The sequence below is a fragment of the Protopterus annectens genome, chromosome 13.part0, assembly GCF_019279795.1.
Source record: "Protopterus annectens isolate FY-2018-M chromosome 13.part0, PAN1.0, whole genome shotgun sequence".
Lineage (NCBI taxonomy): Eukaryota > Metazoa > Chordata > Ceratodontiformes > Protopteridae > Protopterus > Protopterus annectens.
Window position 1 is genome coordinate 1365108257 of NC_056747.1, and position 20740 is coordinate 1365128996.

General features: G+C 36.3%; 1 long non-coding RNA gene across 1 annotated transcript; it reads right to left on the bottom strand.

Moving 5' to 3' along the window:
• Nucleotides 1-1495: 1495 nt before the first annotated feature.
• Nucleotides 1496-20104, bottom strand: LOC122788304. Its single transcript, XR_006362629.1, has 3 exons — nucleotides 19866-20104; nucleotides 12825-12986; nucleotides 1496-2581 (listed from the first exon to the last, which is right to left on the bottom strand). It is a non-coding gene; the product is annotated as an uncharacterized LOC122788304 (long non-coding RNA).
• Between the last annotated feature and the right edge of the window lie 636 nt (nucleotides 20105-20740).

Here is a 20740-nt window from a genome sequence, read left to right on the forward strand (position 1 = left end):
AACCATCAGGGATTTCTTCAAGGAGAGAATATTGCATGCTTGTGGAGAAATGGGTGCTGTTATTAATGTGTGAGAAAAACTAAAATAATTCTTTGGCAAATAAGAACAACTTTGCCAATACCCAGATTTGCTTAAAAAGAAAGAAAAACTATATATCGTTAGATTTCCATCTTTTACTGTCACAACCTGTAGGAAGCTACAGACTTGGCAGCATGCCTGCAGTCTTCATATCCGATAGAGGACCTCTTCTTATACATTATGTTTAAGTTAGCTTTATAACACACTCCACAACTGCACCTACATTCTAAAACCATGCAGTCTCGGGTCTTATCAGTTTAACCCCTAACACACAGAAGGATATAAGAACATTTTTAAATAGATATACATTTACACATACACACAGCAATTCTGCATTTGCATGCATTTTCATACATATATGTGCACATATAAACACAAAGATAAAGGCAGATACACACACTTTATAATATGTAATTTATACAAATATCTATGAAAGTGTGTATCTACCTGTAAATGAGCATTTAAATCAAGTAAATGTATTGATCCTCAGGACATTTTTCAAATATGACCTCATGTCATTAATAGAGAGAATTACTCTATATGCCAAAAATCCAAGAAAATGTGCTAAATAACTGTATACTTACAATGGAGCTTAGAATATGCCTGTCATGTAACCCAGTGCAGCAGGAATAAATAAGGCAAGCTGAATGCTGCAAAGGAGAATGGCTGAGGTTTTTTGGGTATGAGTGTGTCAGTGTTTGCAGTTAGAGTAAGAACAGTGCAAAACCCTGTTACTGTAAGCAGAATTCACACTGATGCATTAATGAAATCCTTGTGTTTGTATATAGGTTGCTAAGTATATATAAGCACCTCTGTGTCTAATAATGACTTCTATAATGAAATTCTGACTTTTTGCACAAGGTAAACTTGAATCTTCACAGTAGATAACTGCCTACAAGTAGGAAGTGGGAGGTTAGGTTCCATGAATGTTAGTTCACCAGTCATATTCCATGGAAAGTATAGACAGTATCTTTTTTTTCTCAAACAAGTTAAGAATGACAAGAAAATGTTTAATGAATCTGCAATAGTTTTATAAACTGCTGCAAAACGTAAGGAGTTCTGTGAAATGTTTTACTTAGCTTGTAAATATAAACAGTAGCAGCTACACACCAAGGCATGCTCATGTTTTATGGAAAAAATGTGTAACAGATGAACTTAACCCTGAAAATGACACACCATAACTAGCAGTGAGCAAATAATTTAAAAGTATCACAGTCATTCTGTTAGAAAGCAACTAGCTATAACATTAAAGTAATACAAGAAATGATAATGTTACCCCACCACTGACTCATACCATTACAATGACACAGGGGCAAATAATTAAAATTAACAGATTCATTGTGATGACAAGACACAACTAATACTGCTGTAATGACAGAGGGGCAAATGAAGTACAGATTCATTTTGAGTCTTTTTACATTTTATTGTATAAACAAAAAGTTCACACAAAGTTGTTACATCAAGATGATCGAAACATTAAACATTTCTGCTAATTTTAAGTAAATCGGTCAAAAGCTTCCAAACTTACTGATGTCCAGACATTTCTTGAAAGTAGAAGTCATTAAGAGATTTTGAGCAGGCTGCACATACATTTACACTGTAGGGAAAAGTACACATCTCTAACCTGTTTTAGAAACATGGGCTATTCAAGTATAACATCAGACTGCTACCTTGTTCACTTTAATGGAAATAGGTATTCCCTTAACCACATCTGCATAACTACAGTGAAGCAACCTTAAGCTGCTGCATGTAAATAATGTATATATGACTAATGCTGAAAGTTCTCAACCAACTGCAAGTACATATGAAAATGTAACCATTTCACATAAGAAATATCTTGGTATACTACAGTCCTGAAAGTTCAAACAATGAAATATCACTGGGGCATATCATATCATATGATCTTGTTCAAACAATAAAATGTCACTGGGGCAGATCAGATCACATGATCTTGACTTCTAAGGCAAACTTACTGTCTTATCATTAAGGCAGCAGTTTTCTGTTGTGCACTCTAAATGTTACTATTTCCTGCTGTGCATCTGCTCAGAATAGGACATATTGTTTACCTGCTCATAGCTGTTTATGGTGTAACTTTCTGTACATGTGAACGTTACATATGCAAAATGCTACTCAAACATATATTTGTATCTAGTGCAACCTGCTGTACACATGAATATTACCTATACAGTACGGTGTGTCTTATAAGTATGAATTCCTATCACTACTAATAATTTATGAAGATCAATACAGATTTCTTTGCTGTTTTTTAGGAATGTAAAACTACCAACATAAAGATAAAATTAGTATATTCTATGTTTCTCAGTAGAGTAATGACTTTTATTAAGCTGCTCTAGCAGACATTGAAATTTGTGACCTTTGAAATGTCTTTATTGAATGCACTATTTTTATGAACGGTTTCTTTATCTTTTGAAGTATATGCTTTTTGTTCATTGCATATCCCCTTGTCTTCTGTTTCTTTTTGCCTAAATGGCCCAGGTCATGCCTGAAAAAAAGGAAGAGTCCTCAGATCAGTTCACTTACCCAGTCTTACCCAGTTAACAATGATACACACATATGTACGTATACAGACAAATAGCATGAGCTAAACTACAAACACCCTTAAACATGCATAGCACATACATGGGTGTGGAGTATACATACGCACACTTACACACACATTCTTCACTGGGGGTCTGTCTTTGCTTTGTATTAGACACTTGATATCTACAAAAATTAAAAATATATGTGTACAACAAACTGGAGCTAAGCACGTTGTAAAAATAAGAAGACAAATTTCTATGTCCGCAGTTTTGTTTTTACTTGAGATAAACTTACAAACATATTTTCTGTAGAGATAATCAATTTTAAACAACCCCATCTCACATTCTGCAAAGCAAAAATGTGATTTGTGGATGTTCCTAGAATTTAAAAATCCCTTACTAAACAGACTCATAATTGTCAAATGATTTCTCTTCATGTTTAACCCATTCCTTTCAAAAGGAAGTAATAGTACTTGTACTTGACTCACTCTGCTTCTCTGTAGTTTGTGAATATCACATACATACATACATACATACATATATCACACATATGTAAATATTATTTATAACTTTCTTTTCTGTTACAATGTCTCTGTTTTATGTTTTACATAGTCTTATGTTTGTAAAGTATGTATATATTGAAATTCTAACCTAGGAGCATGGAAAAGAAGTTTCCTCAGCAAGTATCTAATTAACACAATGGAATAAATAATCATGTCTACGCCATAAGCCTGGTAGCCACCTGTTTTTTCAAAGACTAAATTATGATATTGAGTTTTACTTAACTTTGTCATAGCACTTCAACGTGTGTGTTTTACCTACATTTGTTAACCATTGTCCTGATCATGTGCATCATCTGAGTAGCACATTTTATACTCATAGCCAGTCTTAGGCATAGGCCAACTAGGGCGCTGTTCTAGTAGGGGCACTTTTCCAGTGTTTATTTGCTGTAAGTAGACCAGGATGGGGCACCAGGTGGTGTGGTGGGGGGCGCCATGGAGCCCTTTTGCCTAGGGCACCAGTTGACCCAAGGCCACTCCTGTAATATACTATCAGCTTATTTATGTTTGTTTACTGGGGGCAGTGCACTGAACAAAAATGTAATCTGCAGGCACAGCCTGAGTGAATAACATTCACAAGAAGATAAATGTAATGATAAATACAACGGAAATAGGTAAAAAAAAAAACTATATATAAGCACAGTATAAATATGATGTGAGAAAAATTAACAGTTTAAAAAATAAGGTTAAATTAGTACATGTCAGTAAATATTAAAGCACAGAATAAAACAGAGAGGAGGTTGGAAGACAGAGAAATCAGGTGATGTCTCCTTTAAGAGAACAGGTTCACTTTGCTTGTTGCTGCACTTCAGAATTTAGGTCCTTTCTGAGAATGGAGACCTTAGGAAATTCTCTTAGGTGTGTAGTGGGGGTTGCCAAAGAAGGGGGCAAGTACTGAGACAGCACAGCTAGTGGACTGGACAGCTGCTTACAACAGAACTTAAAATCTTTCCCAGAAGAGTGTCATGTCAACAGATATGTGACAAACACACATCACTCAGTGATGCATGGTCTCATAGTCTGTATACAAACACAGCTGGGTAAGGATGCATTACTGTGCAGACCACAAGTTTTATTAACCTTTTAAACAGACCACATCTGTGGAAAAACTTACTGTCAAGGTCACTCACCCAGGCCAGGTCTACTTGTGCAGAAAGAAGTTATTAAGTAAAAGAAAACAAAGATATGCTTAGTTAATGCAGTAATGTATCACTGGGATCAGCAAAAGGATGATACACAAACCTGAGTAACAATAAGAAATAAAGAGCAATAAATGTCTTAACAACATCTAGTAATATGCATACATACATACATACATACATGTACAGACACACAAATGTTTCAGTTATAAGTAAAGTTGAACCTACGAATCGTAACGCAAGTTTCCGTTGAAAGTACAAAGTGTGATATAAGCATGTTTAATTATACAATGAATAGACTTGCTCTAATGGTTTTGTCCCTAAATGTTGTATATATTACAGGAGACCATGTTACATATACTAGCAATGCTTCTCTATAAAACGCTGCAGTTCCATTAACAGCCATGATCTTAAAGCTAAGCAGCTGAAAACATCTACCCGCTCTCAGAGATAAACAAGGCCATATTTCAAGTGCTTTAGCTAGACTTGTTACTTGTCTTTGACATCCCAAATTTTACTTGCTAGAAACTGAATAAATACTTTCTTATTTCTCGTTGCAACTCTGAGGACCTTTAATAAGAAAGGAGAATGTTGCAATACTTGGAAAAAAAAAGGTATTTCTGCATTAGTTTGAATGATTTTTTTCTGCATTCTGTTGCAACATAAATTTGCTCTGGTTATACCCCTAGCCTATTAACATATCAGTGAGTACCTAATTTTCACAATACTTTGTCATTTACCTTACGCTTATTACTGCAGACGATCACAAAGTTTTACTTAATCTGCATATGGTTTGAGGAGTTGATGTGTATGAAAGTAACAAATTGTACTCTTCTGATTTTGGAAGCATTGCATGACAATAACAGTTCTTAGCTACACATTTACATAATACTGGTATTCGATCCTGTGGTCAATGGCAGTTAATATCGAGTGTATTTGTGCTAAGTTTAGAAACCTGAGATCAGTTTTTTCAGGATGAAGGTATGTGTACAGCTACGTACATTCTGGAAATTTTATTTTCTATTTATACAACAATCAAATCATAATGAAGAGACAAACTATGCTGCCATTTTAAGCCAAACTGCTGTCTTTATTGGCATGAATGGTGAACACTTGTGTCCATTAATACAGACTACATACAGCCAAATGAAATGAAATTACATTCAGGTTTGAGCTTATGCTTAAACATTTAACATGACAAAATGAACAAATTCAAAAAGGCCAATCATTTCAAAATGTTGGGATACCAACTGCACTGAAAGTTACAAAAGGAAAACCAGAGGACCAATACAAGGCTAACTACTAGCTCTAGTTTAACCATGTGAGGAAACAATTAGGTTGGCCAATCAGGAACTGGCTCAGGAAGGCTAACCAATAAGGGGAACACCAATGGGCTTTGAGAGTATGGGGACTATAAATCATTCAGGAGTCAGTATTTATTGAGATTTAATTTTCTCAGTTCGTTCACAAATGTTAGACCAATGCAGCATTTATTTTTCATTTTATATAATAAGTGTTTTCATTTATGTTGTGTTGCAGTACTGGATGCACTTAACAAATCTGAAATGATTACTACTGTTGTAACCTGTGTTATTTCATAAATAGTTCTGTTGCACTGAAATTTGATTAATTTGTACTTTTTTTTGGACTGCGGTGGTGGTGCTGCAGTAGCGTTGTTGTCTCATAGCAAGACGTTGTCCCGTTCGATTCTCAGCTAGAGCGGCTTCTGTGTGGAGCCATACGTGAATGGGGCATGCCTTCGTTAAAGGTTGTGCGTCAGGGCTGGTAACCCGGTACGCAAAAATCCACTACCAATCATTAGCAGACCGGAGTTCCGCTGTGGCGACCCCTAACCGGGAAAAGCCGAAAGACACAAACAAACTGTGGAGCTTTTCTCCCCGGGCCTCTGCTGAAAATGGAAATATATCCAGTTGGACTAGCCCGGTTAACAAATGTAAAATAAAAATAAAATAAATAAAAATAATTAACTTTCTGCAATCAAATCAGTTTTCCTTTTTAACTGTATTTTACAAAACCCCACTCTAATATTCATGGTGTATAATTGTAATATATATCATATATAGTTTTGTTGTAACGTTTACATCTGTAACCACTAATTGTTAAATCAATTCAGTGATTGAGCTTGCAGCTGGTCATAGTGTGATCACTGTTTTACCCTGGTAACCAAACTGTAAATAAATTCTAAAATAAATTAAATATAGCCTTAACTAGGCCCAAGTCATGCCTGAAAATGGTTACTTGACTATTGCACTTACCTGTTAAACAAATTTAATACAATACATTGAGTTTTATGACAATTGTAAACATACATATTCCAAATTGTTGGCATTTGCTGACTGATTAACACACTGGGCGGGGGAAGCTTTAAAAATGCCCTAGGGTGCTTACCTCACCCACTTCTTGATGGTTCACAGACACAAAAGAATATTTCTGACCCAGGAAAATTGACAGTACCTAAAGAAGAACTCTACCCAAATGTCAGGGCATACAATGTCAAAGCTCTTCTCATCACATATAGTTTCTCTTGCATTTAATCCAACTCGACTGTCAGATACAGAAAAAAAAAAACAATCTTACTGATTTTTGCAGTCTATTTCTCTACACAGCAGTCGAACTTTTTATGAAATCTCACATTCCTTTTGCATTATTTTCTTTTAATATTTGTCACATTATATAGGACATAATGTAGGCTAGGAAGATTGGCTAATCCCAAACTTTTAAGACTCAAAGTAATGTTGTAGGACACTGACTCTAGCTACAAGATTAGTAATGAAGTTTTAAAGCTAGGATAGGTCTCAAAACTAAACTATAGTTCCAAGACATAGTTTCTACCTAGGGTGTTAAATCTTGTCATCTGTGACTTGTAACACATACAAAGACTAACTTGCATCATAGCAAAAGTAATGTGAGACGTCTTTAAAAGTCAGACTGCTATGCAGAGAAACAAGCACAGCAAAGATCAAAATATGTTAATAAAATGTACGTATGTGTATATATATATATATATATATATATATATATATGGATCTAGGACATTTCACCGAACACAAATCACCGAAAGAACAATTCACCAAAACCACATTTCACCAAAAGTGGTATATGGCCTTGTCCCCACTGTAGTGCTGCCCTGGTGTTAGTATATGTAGTGTGTGTGTGTGTGTGTGGGGGGGGGGCATACCTCTCAACTGTCCCTGATTTTCAGGGACGTCCCTGATTTTGACTCAAATTTTAGCTCTGTTCCTCTTAATCCCTCCTAAACGAGTAACTTTTGGAGGAAAGGTGGTGAATTACACTTAATGAATAATGACAATAATTAAGAGTTATAGACTTCTTTTACTTCAGAAAATGTGTATTAATTCATATGCTCTGATTCTGTCAATGTTTCAAGTTAATAGCACTAATATTTTAAAAATGTCCCTGATTTTTTCTTGACTTGTCCCTGATTGGTTGAGAGGTCTGGGGGGGTGCGGAGCCCCCCACATATTTAAAGTATATATCATGTTTGGATAAGAGTAATATATTGCAATTGCAAGTAGGCATGTATATAGTTTAACACATTTAAAATATGTGGGGGGCTATGCCCCCCCCCCGATGTGGGGGCAGTGCCCCCCATATCCCCTACTATATATACCAAATCCAGGGTCGCACTACAGTGAGGACAAGGCCATATACCACTTTTGGTGAATTGTGTTTTCGGTGAATTGAGCTTTCGGTGAAAACTGCACACTAATTTAACTTTTGGTGAAATGTCCTAGATCCACACACACACATATATTGGTGGAGTTGTTTTAAGTTCTGCATGCATAGTGTGCATTGGGGGCTAGTTTCTGCAGTCAGATGTATACAATAAGAAAAAAGTCTATTTTTATTTATTTACTGCCTTGGACAAGAACAGCACACACATATAGGTTCATAGGTAGGTACTAGGCTATCGGCCCAAGGGCCTATGTAAGCCTAGCCAACAAGGTTCCTAGGCTTACGCCACCCAAAAAGTTATATCAATATCCTAGAGTGAGACACCTGGCACTGGGACTTCCCACAAGTATCATTACTGGGCAGTACAGTGGCTCAGAGTTCTGCTTCTCAGATCCAGGATTCACAGATTAATCCCGCCCTCTTGTCACTATCTGTGTGGAGTCTCCCTATCCTCCTACAGCTTATGTGGCTTCCCTTCCCTTTCTCACTACTCCAGTTTCATCCCAACCCTGAACATAGGTTAGTTCACTGCCTGCTTTGACCTGCATACACTTTATTTATTTAACATGTGTTGTGGGAAAGTCCAACTAGGATGAAGCCTATTTTCAGCGGAGGCTCAGGCAGATATGCTCTAATATACATACACATGTGTATTTGTTCTGGTGGATTGGTTGTCCCACAGTGAGTGTGAAGATTTGTTATTTAAACAAAGCTCCCATCTTTGTACCTTCAGTTACACAACACCCTTCATTACCTGAAACTGAAAAAGTGGTTGCTCAGACTGGGTATTACACACATTGTTCTAATAATATGTTGGCAGATATGGATGGGGTGGGGCATCCACATTGACAGAATGGGGAGAGATGTAAACACTCATTTAAATTAATAAAACATTATGTATATGGAACTTCAGTTTAAAGAAGGCTGTTTATATTTTAGTCATATGCCAGTAGAGGTAAGGATAGCTTCAGTATCATATATTCAACAGACATATATGCAGGGATATGGATTGGGAAGGTAAATTATCCTTACAGCACATCAGAACTTCTGTTTCAGGCTTATTTTAGAAATGGAAGTAGCAGCATTTCAACAGAGTTACTTAAGATTAATTTAACTGAAACAGGACAAGTTAAATAACTAGCACACCCAAAAAAGCAACCCATTCCTTTACAAATGGGGAAGTAAAAAAGACAAATCAGTGTAACAGAAAATTACCCTAGACTTCCTTACAAGTGTTTCACGGCAAACAGCAATGGAACCAAGTTTTGCACAAGCTTGGTGGTCACATATCGTTTTAGGGTTCCCTCAGCACAATAATCTTCCCAACATAAATAAATATGTAATACTCATTAACTACAGCACAGACAAATAGCCCAGAATCCTTCAACAAGCAAAAAAAAAATATGGAATTCTGACTGCAAAGTACAGATGTTACTAGCCACATGCGCTGTGTGGTAAAAAGAAATTACTTGTAAACATATCATATAGCTACAACATACCTAGTAATATACAGGGATACTATCAATTTATTTATTTTTATTTATTTTCTTTTTATTTTACATTTGTTGACCGGGCTAGTCTAGCTGGATATATGTCCATTTTCAGTAGAGGCCCCGGGAGAAAAGCTCCAGTAAGAATTACAAGGTTTATAAAGAAGTTACAATAGAAGTTTTAACAGATATTATTCTGACAGGATTTTTTTTTTATCCATAAGATGTGCATATTGCAAAGCTAATACAATGTTTAGACAAGAATATATATTTATAGACTAATACATAGTAATTACAAAAAATATATACATAGAAGAATTATAAATTGGTAGAGTGTATTGAAGTGTTAAGGGGAAGGTATAAGAAATATAGGGAGAGTAGGTGACTAAAGAAAAGAAAAGAAACAGATTAGTCTGGGTTAGTACAAGAGCATAACCAGTGTTTATTAAAGTATAGTTTTAGATTCCTTTTAAATAGTGGAAGAGAAGTCAGAGAGGAGATATTAGAGGGTAGTTTGTTCCATATTTTACCAACAGCATTGGAGAACAGGCAGTCACCTGCTGAATTATTGGGTTTAGTAGTACAGGTTAGGAGTTTGAAGAGCATAGGTGTTTCAGGTTATTATAAGGTGTAATGAGGCTAGAGAGTATTGGGGTTTTGCAGGATTGGTAGAGTGTCTTGCGTGCTATTGTGAGCTGTTGAAGTACAAGGTGGTTAGGAAGTTCAAGCCAGCCTAGTTGTTTTAGGTTCAAGCAGTGATGGGTTCTGAAAGGGCAACCTGTAGCAAATCTAGCAATATTATTATAGGATGTTGTTAGTTTATTAAGGTTGTTTTAGTGAGATTGGTGAATATGGGTGAGGTATAGAGAAGAGTCGAGATTAGGTACGTTCTGGCTATTGTGATCCTTGCTACTGGTGTAAGGAAGGGTTTGATTCTATATAGGGATCCAATTTTTTTGTTAACTGATTTTATTGTAGTGTTGATATGAGAATCAAAGTTGAGATTGTTGTCTATTGTTATTCCTAATAGTTTAGTGGTAGGGTCAGGGGAAATTACAGTATTGTTATTGGAAGTGAGAGTGAAGTGTATAGGGGCGGACTTTTGGGTTGGTAAGAAGAGTAGCAGTTTAGTTTTCTTGGGGTTAAGGAGCAGGCAACGGTGAGAGAACCATTGTTCTACAATGGGAAAAGCTTTCTGGGTAATAATTTGGAGTTCAGTTAGAGAGGTGGCTATACAAATTATGGTAGAATCATCTGCATACTGAATGCAGGTAGCAGTTGGGATGGCTGATTGTAGGTCATTAATAAAGATGGAAAACAGAAGTGGGCCTAAGATAGAGCCTTGTGGCACTCCTATGGAGATAGGAAGGTGATCTGATAGTGAATTTTTCCAGAGAACTGCCTGTTGCCGGTTTTCTAAGATGTGAACCAAGTTAAGGAAGGAGGGTCAAGCGAGAGAGAATTGAGTATGTGCAGAAGAAGTTGGTGATTAACCATATCGAAAGCTTTAGACAGGTCAATGAAGATTGCAGATGATAGATTATTTTTGTTGCGGTTATAGTTGATGGTGTTTGTGAATGAGAGCAATGCAGTGGTGGTACTGTGGGAAGGTCTGAATCCATGTTGACAATTAGCTAGTAGGTTGTTTTGGAGAAGGTGGTTTAGTAGTTGTTTATGTATGCATTTTTCCAATATCTTTGCAATAGGGGATAATAGTGCTATAGGGCGGTAGTTAGAAAAGTCGTTGGAGTTCCCCCCTTTGTGTAGTGGGATGATATGGGATATTTTCCAGATAGCAGGAATAGTTCCCTCTTGTATAGATCTGTTTATCAGGATAGAGATGGGATAGGCGATAGCTTTAGCTCCTATTTGGAGGAACTCAGCAGGGAGTTTGTCTGCACAGGGTGTGGTAGGTTTTAGTTTATGAAGAAGGGAGGAGATAAAGGAAGTAGGAACTGGTTGTAAATGAAATGAAGGGGGTGGAATAGCAGAAGATGTAAGCAGCTTTAACGTATTGGGAGATAGGTGAGTAGCAAGAGTTTGGATAGTATTTGTGAAGAATGAATTAAATGCATTAGCTGTTTGTGTGGGATTATCAGGGTTACAGCCTTGGGGGTTGGGTGTGACAGATTGACCTGGGGATAGAAGATTGTTAATACTAGTCCAGAATTTTTTAGGTTGCTTGTTAGAGGTTTGTTGAAATAGAAGGTAATAGTTATTTTTCTCTGTGAGGATGTCTTTTTTTGTACTGTTTCTAAGTTCTCTGAAGGTCTGTCGGTCAGTTAGATTCTTAGTAGTGCGCCATTTTGCCCAGGATTTATTTCTGAGGATTATTTTTTGCCTAGTGTTGTTGGTGAGCCAGGGGGCTGGTTTGGCTTTGGTTCTAATATTACGAGTAGGTGTGTAATGGTCTAAGATGGATAAGAATATGGCACTGAAGTACTCTACTGCTTCATTAAGAGGAAGAAATATTAGTGGGGACCAATTACATTATTTTAGTTCTTTTAGGAAAAGTTCTGAGTTAAATTGCTTTTTTGAACGTAATGTTCTGATACTGTTTGGTAAAGTTAGGTTAGTTTTATGCCTAATGACATAAGTTAAGTGAGTGGTCGCTTAGATCATCTGGAAGGGTACCCGATTTATAGGTTTGTTGGGGACTATTAGTAAGTATCCAGTCTAAGGTAGTTTCATGGTTATTGATTTTATTAGTTCTGGTAGGGCTGTTAATAAGTTGTGAGAAGCCATATAGGTTTATATGGGAGGTGGAGTTTGTACTATTACACGAATTCCAGTCAATGTTTAGGTCGCCTAGGATAATTGTTTCTTGTGGGAGATTTGTGGAGAGCCAGCTAAGGATATTTTCAAGAGTGATAATGTTATTTTCTGGGGGAAGATATAAACAAATGATATTTATAGATTTACTTTTGTTAACTTGGAAATTTTACATGAGCAAGATGTTAACCTAGAAATATGAATTCATAAAAGTCAAATATGCATATCTCAGTGAGCCACATAATGTGATGATAAAGTAGTCAAAAATTCCTTTAGTGGTACAATGCATGTGATTACTAATTATAATCTTAACTGGGCAGTCATGCCTGGGAACTCCATTGTGTTGTGTACAGATTCAGTACATCTGTACAATCTGCTAGGTATACAACTTAATTCTTACTTAAATTTCACAAAATATTGGCAACAAGCGAGACCAGATGAAATTTAGTATAAAATAAATGGAAACAAGTTATGTCACATAAGACACCAGCACAGTAGGTTCAGCACAGAACCTACATACCTACCTACCTGTGTGTTCGATATCACCAGTTAATGAGCAGCAAGCTGTAGTCCTGGATTTGAACTCCTTACTCTTTGCTTGCAAAATTATGGCACCCTCAGCAAGTCATTTAATCAGGCAATGCTTCTGGTTTAGCCTTGAAAAGAGACAGTGGTGGATCGTGGCTTTACCTGGTTAACAAAATAATATATAATACTAAATTAACAGTCCTCAGAAAACAGTCTGGGTAAGCATAACTTTACAGAGTACTTAATAAGATCACTCTGGATAGTACTTGGATTAAAACTACTAGAGCAATAAGCAACAAGTTCACAAAATATGGCATCAGGCCTGATACATAAATTATATAAAAAGCTATACAGACACAAAGTGGTGTTTTTAAGAGCTATCTCTCATTCCTCATTCTGTTGTAGCAGACTGATGATTCCAATCTTCTTGTTTCCGATCATTATGCCACTTACTTTTTTGTCCATCAGCATAAGTATAATTAGTGATCCTACTATCCTTCTCAGCTTCCATATTTATTTCAGCTTTACTTAATGCCCTCCCCTCTGATATTCCAATCAGTAGCAGTATTAAGAACAAGTGTACCACAAACAGTGTTAGGGCAGATGTTGTGCAAAGAAAAACTAAGGCTTAGCCTCATCTCTTCTACAAAGAATAAACCAAGTAAAAACTTAGCAAATAATTCATATTACAACCTTGAGCTTTCACAAGTATTAAACTCTAATTTTGTACCCTTTTATATAGGCTTAGTTGTGCCTGAAATTTGATTGCAAAGAAAAGGGCAATCATTTGCTTATCAAAAGAATAAACAAATGTGTATAAATAAAACAAACAGTGACACTCTGAAAGGTTCTAATGTTCCATTAAAAAAGACTGCCATGCTTGTTTTTAGAAGTTAAAATGGGGTCCCATCTACTTGTTCCTGTCCATGGTAAACCAGTGACACATGCTGGCAAACAGCATGGAACATCATGGATTTCTAGTCAAAATTTCTATTAGTCATACCACACTGGGTTACACCTGGAAAAAAGGAACACTACAGGCTCAGTGAACTATACAATCGATAAAGTACAATATGTGTGTGTGTAATATTATATATATATATATATAAATACACACACACATATAATTTAAAGGCTCACAACTGGTGTTTTCTGTGGAGCAAATTCTTTGTAGCCTGACACATTTGTGCAAAACACAACCACAAAGTCATTAAAATGCACCAACAGATGCACTGCTGCAAGCAGCTCATAGCACCATATGTTCTATATGAAGTAAAATGATGTCCTTCCAAAAAGCATCAAAATTATTAGGCAAAGCAGCTAAATGTGCTGCATACTATTCTGTCAAAACTTCATTGCTCTGCCATAGCCGCTACACACACACGCACACTTACTTTCCAAATTTCAGAACAGAATTATTTAATACAAATCTGTGACCTGTAAAATAACCCTATGATGCAGATGTACAAGACCTTTGTATTATAATACAAACCTTTGTTTACAATATATATATATTACTTTGGCTCCAGGAATGAAACTGAAAGTGGACCAGAAGGACCAGCATTCTGCACTGGCTAATAAATAAATGCTTAACTATAGTTACTTTATGTATTTTTAAAGGACTTTGGTATTTCCAGAAAATATATTTCTACCAAGTATCCCCAGCCTGGTGTGACATATTAAACATCCAAGTTAGAGGTTCAGTCCTGACACACAGGTACTAGCTATATGTAGTATGCATGTTTTCCCCTTATTTGCATGGATTTTCTGTGATATTCCAGTTTTCTCCCACCTCCAAAAAGTTGATGGTTGGATCACTAAATTGTCCATATATTTATTATTTGTGACTTGCATCTTGGTTGAAGAAAGCTGCAGAAAGATCAGGTCATTTACCTCCTTAACAAATAAATACATTTAATGAAATTAAACATGCAATGTTTACTTTTTTAAATTTCTTTCTTTCCTACTTAAAACATTTTTTATTAAAGTAACATATAAACAATTACTGGTACATGACAGTGACTGAGTTGAGAGCTGCAAAAATAATTATTTACAATATTTGTTTTTTAAATCACAGACAAACTTGCAAACAATGAGGAATGTTTAAACCAAATAATATGAGTATTTACATGTAATAAAGGCCTGTTAAAAATGTATCAGTGGTTCAGAAACTTTCTGTTCTTATAAATCTCAGGACTAACTGATTGTTTCACTGAGGTGAGAGAGAAGCAGAAAATGGTACTGTTTACATTCAGTTTACCACTCTTATCCATCTGTCTTACAGAAATAAAAACTAGGCTTGCATGACAGTTTTAAAACTGTTGTACACATTAGCTGAATGAGTACAAAGCCTAAATGTCTGTGTTTAATATAGTAATATAGACAAAAAAGTCACCTTTATGTACAGATAATGATGCAGGGGTCAATGATACTCTTCTGGTACAGCACTCATTTCACTTTAATGCATCTGTATGCAAGGTATCCAAACATATTCAGTTCATTTACAAGTACCTCCTGTGCACACACATGCATACAAACTGCACCCATGCAGATGTGTGTATGTATGTATGTATGTACATAGGTTCATAGGTTCACACTAGGCTATCTGCCCTAGGGCATTTATAAGCCTAGCCAGAGTGTGTATGGCTTTCGCCACCCATTTTAAATTAATTTTGCTATGCCCTTTTTCGAGGTTTGCTATAGACATACGCATAAAGACAGTTCCTGGCATATTTTATTTAATTCAGTAAGTAGAAAGACATAGCATGAACTCACATGAGTGGATTCAGAACATGTATACTATATATTGTACAAGTAAGAAGCTGACTCTTAGGTGATGCATGCTTAAGACATACTCCCAGCATGTATTTATTTACACAAAAGTACTAACAGAATGTTGGAATATGATGTACACACATCTACATGAAGCATGCAAGGTACTGTGTACAGATGCAAAAATCATGTTTATATTAAGCCAGATTGGGATTTAAACCCAAATACTGTGCATAACTGTTTTGTAATTAAGTTGAAGTAGCTGTATAAACAAACATGCGTGTGAAACAAGTGGAAACACAGAACACTCAGGTGCAGCCAGTGAATTACATTTTGTTCTCACAAGCTCTTATCATTTGCCTCCCAACCCACCCTGCCTTTAAAAATGGACACATCTCACAACATGCTGCCCCCCACACATTTAATAAAGGCATAAATCATTTTTTCCTTCTAAAACAGTTAAATATTTGTTTAAAGATTTTACTATCCATTCTGTAATCAAACAAACTGCTGTTGGTGGCATTAATTCAGTTTTACACATAATATAATCTGAAAAAGTCACAATGTTTCTAAGTGATGCTCAAAATAATGTATTCATCTGAGTACAAAGAATATGCCTGGCTAAACCATGCACTGAAAGCTCACTTCTTCCAAGGAAGAATGCCATGACTTTATGCCATGTAGAAGTTAATATTTCTAAGCTGGTAGTGCTGGGATGCTGAGTAACGCTGATTCACCAATACACATACCGTTCAACATCTTACCACAAGAAAGATGTACAGAGCCAAAAAAAATGTGGAGCAAAAAGGCCCAAAATCAAGAACAGATTTTAAATGTTGCTCTTGTAAACTTTGAAAATTACTAGAATAACAGATTTTTCCATTAGCATGCATTTTCTGATGGTTTTGAAGTCAGAAACTCAAATGTTTTATCATTATTTAGTGATTGGAATCCTCAAAGATTTGATAGAAAACCATAAATGTTATGTGGGACAGTCCAAAAATATAGGGCAAAAATGTGGACATCCAGGACAATTAAGAGGTATGCAGTAATTGCCCCTTCAAAGCTCCCTTCTGCCACACACCAAGTAACAAGAAAGACCAGTCTAGGACAAAATACGTGGACTTACAGGACTGAAAACCATTCTTGATGCATACTGAAAATCAATTACACTGTTTATTTTTTTATCTGGTGGCTGCTATCGATGCAAAGGACAAGGCGGACCATGGAAAAAAACAATAGCAAAACATTCAATACTACTCAAAAAATGGTAGAACAATTTGCCACATCACAGCTGTGGACTTTTACAATCGCTAAAGTCATACTCTAAAGAGTAATTTTACTGTGCCATGGTTTTCTGGGGGTGAAGTGCAGTGTACAGGGTACTGTAGTTGTATTTAGAAAATGATTAACTGAAGTGATGTTTAACAGTGCCAGGGAAACAAATACTGTGTTAGAAGTTTCTTTCAGTAGTGTTGTACTTTTGTGGTGATTTACAATGTAGTTACACTTAGAAGGTGAAGGGGTAGCTTTTGTTGTTTTGTGAACACATGTGAAATGAAGAATGAAAAATGGTGCTACAATAACACAGCAAAATGAAGCACTTTTTGAGAAGGGTGTTTTGCCAACTTCATTAATTCCTGAAAACTTATAAGAGTGTAGGGACACATCTCCATGCAGTTCTTGTTTGTGTATTTTTTAAGAAATATTTGGATAGGTGTTTGCATAATGGCTGGGAGTGAATGAGTATGTGTTTAAATGTATTTTTTATTTTAGCTGTATTCAGGGAGCTGTATGTTTGATACTTTATGTTTTTTTGTGTGAAATTAATGTGTTTTTTTCACCTGTAATTCAGGTTTCCCCGAGTCAGTGAATTTCTCTCTAACAGAACAACTATAAATAACAGGAAAGTAACAATGCATAACTATGATAACAGAAAGTATTATGAGAGATAACACAAAACAAGACAAAAAGAAAAAGTATATAGTAAATTGTAAAATATTACTGTCTCATTAAATCTTATGTACTTTATGTTTCCAAAAATGTTTTAATGTGTTGCTGGATTCTACACATCACCCCTCCCCTAAATGCATTTTAAATGGAATACAGAGATGAGTTAAACATATAACACAGACTTCCTAGATTTTTTTTTTAACAGAAACAAAAGCATTTCTGTTAGGAGTGAAATTTACAAATAAAATTTCTTTCACTTTGTTTTGACTGCAGCAGTCCGTTAGATGCCATACCAACTGTCCTGCCAAGGCAATGCATTAAATAAAACAAAATATGTAAAAATGCTCTAAGTCTGATGATCTTACTGCAGAATCTCTTCCCCCACCCCCAATGAATGCTTGCTTTAGGACAAAAACAACTGGTGAAATTCTTTGGGTGTGTCACAGGAATGCTACTGCAAAACCAAAAGGTCTTCCTTGTTGTAACCTCTGCCACCACCCTCCCTCCATTGGTTCAGCTAGTGCAAATCAGCACTAAACAAATACCCTTTGACCCACTGCCCCTGCAGGATTCCTTAATCTATAAGAAGCCCTGTTTTTTCCCTAGGAAAATACAGCTATGAAGGGGGAGGGAAGAGAATACCTCTGCACCTCCTGACTGACAAAGTACAAATAATCCAAGTTAGGGGAGTGACTTAAACGTCTCAAACTGTCCATGAGGTCTTACTAATTACAGCAAACATTTAAGGCAATCGTTTTGTTTTTACGGTTTCAAAAATAATCTTCAGAAATTACTTCTAAAGGGCAGGGGAACTGCTCTCTAATGTAAATTCAATGACCATGAAGAATTAAGAGGAAGTTACCTTTGTGTGGTGACAGCAGCAATTTAAACTACAACATCTATGGTCTGGAACTTTAATAGTAGAATTAAAAACTGTGTGCAAATATTCTTAGACAATGTTGTAGTGGTTTATAGAAAAGTATTCATAGTTATCATTCAAATGTTCAAAGGGAACCATTTCTTACTGAAAATGATTTTGCATGACAAACCACCCCCAACCAGTGCAAAAAACATGCTTTAGGTTTATAGACAAAAAAAAGTGAGCATTGTATAACACCACTTTTACTTGAGCCGGTTATTGGAGAATAGTCCCCATCTTGTGAAAAGACAGTCCTGATGTTGGCACTTTAGTGTATTTTTTTTCCTTTTGGGGGGGGGGGGGGGCATAAAATAAAAGTGCTGATATTTCCTAAGTGACATTATTTTCTACAAAAAAATCTAAATATTGCACATCAGCACTGCTCTGTATGAAAAACATATTAATAATATAGGCAGTAACAGCAATTAATTTCCTCATTTTACTGAATATTTACCTAAACGTCCTCTACTCAATATTGCTGTACTCAGTTGCACATTTGCCAATGACCAGCAACCTCCCATTATATTTGTCCTTAAAGCAGCCCTTACATGAACTAACGTCAACGATTAGTTACAATTGATGTAATAAATCCAGTAAAGCTCACTTGTGGAAGCTTTTCGTATACCGATGGTGTGTGCGTGAGGTGCAGAACTGAATATCCACATTAAACACTCAGGATATGAGTTTGTGCATCTACTTTAAAATGCAATGGTGTACGTAACGAAATCGACAACAAAACAGCCGGGAAACAATAGCAGATACACAAAGTACGTACCCCGGAGTTATCCCTACTATAAGGACTTTAATAATACTATTAAAAAGCAAGCAAAAAGAATCGGGTACTTTGCGGTGCTACCTGCCATGGCTGTCCTTTTTAAAACCATGGGTCTTCCATTTCATCACGATTTGTTATTATTAACGAACAAAACAATGCGATTCAGGGAAATAAACAAACAATGATTTTTAACAGCCTTGCAGATTAAGCTCATATTTTCAGTTTGTTATGCAGAGACACTGCGCGCCTTGTTCTTAGTTTATATTGTGTACTTAGTCCTATACCTGGAGGAATCACCCTGAAGAAGGCTACGCGGTTATTATTAAAAGCATATTTCTCCAAAAATATGCAGTCCTTAACAGCACTAACTGCGAAAGGCGCAACATTAAATTTTGTCTAGATCGTTTTTATAAATAAAATAAATGGTACAGATACAAATATATACATTGCATCGCTACGTAAACCGACTTATTGCAAACTAATCTGAGGCTAGAAATAATACTATTTAGAAATTATTTAACTATTTTACATGTACTCATTTTGTTCCGTTAGTCCTACTTGCGGGAACTAATTTTCCCCAAAATATTGCTGTCTGAAACTGTCAAAGCATTACACCTAATACCTTTACAGCCTTTGCGGTTCCAACCAGTCAAGTCCGGAAAGATGGGCGGTGGGATTCGAACACATAACATCGATCCTCGCTTGTTATACGCATGCTTCGAATATATCGGGTGGTTTAGTGTAAGTTAAAAACTAAACGAGCACGAGAGGTAGTGCTGGATTCAGCAAACAATACACGGCCAGTACTTGTGCTTAAAGCAAGTAACAGTGAGCCAATCATGTTTTGCCTTCATTGGTGTATTTGCCACTGTGTCGGTACGAAGAAATAACGCCTTCTGTATTGAAAAGGGCGTTAGATCAGCACCACAAACCGGAAATATGAAATGAAGGGTACAACAGCCCAAAACTCGGGGTGAAGGAGAAAAACTGACAATCTCGCATTGGAACATACATTGAATTATTTATAAATATGAAAGACACAAAGAAATTATAGTTTACATTTTAAAATTGCAACCCCCCCACTGCACCCGTTTTCAGCCTAATATTCTTTTACTTCCCTCTTTCTCCCTTTTTTTTTTTTACTTAAAGCTTATGCTTATATTTGGAGGAGGAACAGAACAGAGAAGGTTTGAAGAGTCTGTAAATTCCTATAAGTAAAAACAGCTACTGTAATGGGTTAAAGTGGTCGTACCATGTGTGGTCCTACTACAGAGTCAACCCACCTCCACTCATAACTTTTGAAAAGTTACACATATCAGTTGACCCCCCCCCCCCAACCGTGGCGCCAGCCCCCTCCTCACTGCCAGATTGATCTCTCACTTTAAATCCCATTCAAAAAATCTGAAACCATTGTGGAGCTGGGGGTGGGTGAGAAGGAGGGAACTCGGCCCCAGGGTGGGTTGGGCATTCTTCGAGTGTGCTGTTCAGACGTAAACA